The sequence below is a fragment of the Citrus clementina genome, unplaced genomic scaffold (assembly GCF_000493195.1).
Source record: "Citrus clementina cultivar Clemenules unplaced genomic scaffold, Citrus_clementina_v1.0 scaffold_4, whole genome shotgun sequence".
Classification (NCBI taxonomy): Eukaryota; Viridiplantae; Streptophyta; class Magnoliopsida; order Sapindales; family Rutaceae; genus Citrus; species Citrus x clementina.
Window position 1 is genome coordinate 8,738,620 of NW_006262274.1, and position 4,468 is coordinate 8,743,087.

The 4,468-nt window shown below is 36.3% G+C and overlaps 1 non-coding gene across 1 annotated transcript; it reads right to left on the reverse strand.

Annotated features, from left to right (window-relative positions):
• Positions 1 to 4,058: 4,058 nt before the first annotated feature.
• On the reverse strand, positions 4,059 to 4,162 carry LOC112099365. Its single transcript, XR_002906169.1, has one exon. It is a non-coding gene; the product is annotated as a small nucleolar RNA R71 (small nucleolar RNA).
• Positions 4,163 to 4,468: the final 306 nt, after the last annotated feature.

The following is a 4,468-nucleotide window of genomic DNA, read 5'->3' on the forward strand; positions in this document are numbered from 1 at the left end:
TCTTCAAGTTCTGCCAGTTGTAATCTTTTTTCTGAGCTGGCTTGCTGCATGTCAAAATTGAATTTCTTGATGGCCCAATATGCACGATGCTCGAGTTCCACAGGTAGGTGGCAAGCTTTTCCATACACTAGCTTGTAGGGTGACATCCCAATCGGGGTCTTAAAAGCCGTTCTATATGCCCATAATGCATCATCAAGTCTTAATGACCAATCTTTTCTGTCTGGCCTTACCGTTTTTTCTAATATATGCTTTATTTCTCGATTGGAGATCTCAACTTGGCCACCGGTTTGCGGATGATATGGGGTCGCCACTTTGTGAGTGATTGAATACTTTGTCAAAAGAGCTTTGAATGCTTTGTTACAAAAGTGGGCACCACCATTACTGATTATTGCTCGAGGGAATCCAAAGCATGAGACAATGTTGCTTTTCAAAAATGCTATCACCACCTTGTGATCATTGGTCCTACATGAAATTGCTTCTACCCATTTCGATACGTAGTCAACAACAACCAATATGTATTGATGGCCAAAAGAAGGGGGAAAGAGTCCCATGAAGTCGATACCCCATACATAAAAAATCTCAACCACTAAAATTGGATTTAGTGGCATCATGTTCCTTTGTGTAATCCTCCCCATTCGTTGACACCTATCACATGAAGAACAAAAAGTGTAAGCATCTCGAAATATAGTTGGCCAATAAAAACCACATTGTAAAACTTTAGTTGCTGTTTTCTTAGCACTGAAATGACCTCCACAAGCTTGTTCATGGCAGAATGAAAGAATATTATGAATTTCATTTTCTGGGACACATCGTCTAATAATTTGGTCTGCACAATACTTGAACAAATACGGGTCATCCCAAAAGAAATTCTTTATCTCTGCAAAGAATTTAGCCTTATCTTGCTTGGTCCAATGCTCTGGAAGTTTACCTGTAACAAGATAATTAACGATATCAGCATACCAAGGTAATACTTCCACACTCATTAATTGTTCATCTGGAAATGACTCATTCAATATTAATGGCTCTGTAATTGCGTCAAAATGGAGACGGGAGAGGTGGTCTGCCACAGCATTTTCTGTCCCTTTCTTATCTTTGAATTCCAAGTCAAATTCCTACAAAAGTAACACCCAACGAATTAGTCTAGCTTTTGCATCTTTCTTTGTGAGAAGATATTTAAGAGCAGCATGATCTGTGAACACGATTATTTTACAACCAATGAGATAAGATCGAAATTTCTCTAATGCAAACACTACTGCTAGCATTTCTTTTTCAGTAGTTGAATAGTTCAATTGTGCATCATTCAATGTCATACTAGCATAGTAAATAACGTGGGGAATTCGATCAACTCTTTGTCCTAATACTGCTCCTACTGCATAATCAGATGCATCACACACCTCATCAACAACTGCTTTAACTTTTCAAATGCTACAAGACATGAATCATCAAAGACAAAAGGTACATCCTTAGCAAGTAAATTGCATAAGGGTCTAGAAACTTTGCTAAAATCTTTAATGAAACATCTATAGAAACCAGCATGCCCAAGGAAAGATCTTACTTCTCTGACTGTTTTGGGTGGAGGAAGATTAGAAATGAGATCCACCTTGGCTTTGTCAACCTCAACACCTTTGCTCGAAATGATATGACCGAGAACAATATCTTGTTTTACCATAAAATGACATTTCTCCCAATTTAAGACCAAGTTCTTCTAGATACATCTCTGCAGAACTAGTGTTAGATGATGTAAACATTGATCAAACGAATCATCAAAGACAGAAAAGTCATCCATAAAGACTTCAAGGAATCGTTCAACCATATCAGAAAAAATGCTTAACATGCTGTTGAGTGTTAGAAAATGCATATTTATAAAGGAGAAAACCGTCATTTTACATTTCAAGTCTTACTAACAACCCTTACTTTTATGTATTTAACCTTCTTGTGATTTAATTACATGTGTTTTATTTTAATTAAGTATTTTATGTATTTTAGGGGCATTATAGTCATTTCACAATAAAGGAGAGATCAGACGGCAAAACGGACATCAGTTTTGAACTCAGGACGGTCGAAAACCTTAGGAGGAGCACAAAAGGAAAAATGGCACTATTCATATGTACGGTACTATTCACGTGTACGGTACTATCTATGTTACTGTTCACAACACTGTTCACATAGACGGATCGATGATGTGGCATTGACCGATGATGTGGCATTGACTGATGAGGTGTCACGATCCTGTTGGGCTAAAATTCTTATGTACTGTTGATGGTGACGTGGCAGCATATCTGTGGATGAAAAATCTCGCGTACGGTACATGCATCACACAGGATTATTTTCAACCAAACCGCGTTACTATTCATCCGAGTCAAACCGCGTTACTGTTCATCCGCGTGGTCAAACCGTGGCTGTTGACTGATGACGTGGCACAATCCTGAGCGTCCAAACTGTTTTTAATCTTATGGCCATGATTTACTCCATGTATCTATAAAAAGGGGGCCTCCCCCCTCTAATTTGATATCTCTGAATCCATTTTTGGACTCTATTTTCTGTAATTCCTTCTCCATCTTGTATTTTCTTTGTATTTTAATAAATTCTCATTTTGCCCCTAGTTCAATTATGAGTGGCTAATTTTCTTTCAAGCTTGGGTTGAAGGTGAAGTTTCAACATGTGTCATGGGCTTAATTTGGTAAATTTATTTTCTCTTCCCCTCTAGATTTTGTGGATCTTTTGACTTCTCGTCGACAAATAATAATATTCTTGTCTAGTACCGCCTTGGTTTCACCGGCCCTCTAGTACAAGGTTATTATTATTTGGCACAATAAGCCCTTAGCACCATATTGATTAGAACGTGGTTCATGAGGTGTGGATTCCCCCCTCATGATTTAATTGGCATTAATACGGATTATTTAGCCCATGATGCATGTTGATACGGACCCAGATACCCAAGTACGTCATTTCAATAGATTTCGCTTCAATTTATTCTCGCCATTGCAATTCTAATTTTAGAATTTATTATCGCCATTTCAATTCCAATTTTAGGATAATTTAAATCACTTCCACCACAATTCCAACCACCCATTTATAAAATTAATTCTATATATAATTAAAATCCACCTCCTCGTGGGATCGACACTCAACACCATTGATCTATACTACAATAGATTCGTGCGCTTGCGAGTACATTAAAATTTGCACAACAAGTTTTTGGCGCCGTTGCCGGGGAGGTAAGTAATTTTAATTCATAGAATTAATTTTTGTGAATATTTCCATTTAATTGTTTTCTTGTATTTTTTTTATTTAAAAAAAAAGAAAAAAAAGTGAATTTATATTTAAAGGTTAGTATTTCTTTTCTTTTTCTCTTCTTTAAAATTCTGTAATTTAATTTTCAATTTATTTTTCTTTGTAATTTTTTTTTGTTTATCTTATTAATTTTTTTTTAGTTAATTTATTTCACGTATTTGCTTTTGTGTATTTTTATAGAAAGGTTTTAATAGCGCAATAAGGTTAGTATCGTAATTTCTCCCTCTTCTTTATTTTTATTTATTTTGTTCCCATCTTTATTTTTATTTTATTTGTTTTGCATGCATGGTCGTAGGTCATTATTTCCTAATCTTGAACCTATAGACCTTGAACTAGAAAAAACACTTCACACACAAAAGCACATTAAAAATAAATTTGGAATGGATTTACAAGCACCACAAGAGAGGCCATTTAAGGATTATTTCAGTCCTTTAGCTAATTTGAGCACATCATGCATAAGATACCCAAATGTAGCTGCTAGGAGTTTTGAATTAAACCCTAGTGTGCTAAATTGTCTCCCAACATTCTATGGCCTAGAAAATGAGGATCCATATAATCATCTGAATGATTTTCATACTATTTGTCAAACTTTTAAATACGAGAATTTTTCAGACGATGATGTTAAACTTAGACTATTCCCATTCTCTTTAAAGGATAGAGCTCGCTCATGGCTTAATACATTACCTGCTAATAGCATTTCATCATGGGAACAAATGGTAACTAAATTTTTGAATAAATATTTCCCAGTGCATAAGACCAATGCTATTCGCAGGGAAATCTCGGAGTTTACCCAGAGAGGGGACGAACAATTTTTCGAAACATGGGAGCGATTCAATGGGCTACTCTTGAAGTGTCCACATCATGGGTACGAGAAATGGCACCAATGCCAATACTTTTTGGAGGGATTATTGCCGAATGTGCAAGAATGGCTAATGGCAACAAGTGGAGGAGAGCTAATGTCAAAAAGTGCATCAGAGATTTGGGAATTCTTTCAGCGACAAGCGGATAATTCCCAACAACGGAGTCGATCACTTAGGAATACTAGAAGAATTAAGGGAGTAAATGAGGTTCAAATTGGCGAGTCAACTTCGGGAATCAAAGAAGTCAAGGAGATGGTTGAAGGTCTTGCTCGACAAATAGCATCGTTATCGACTGCTAAATCAACAGAACCACA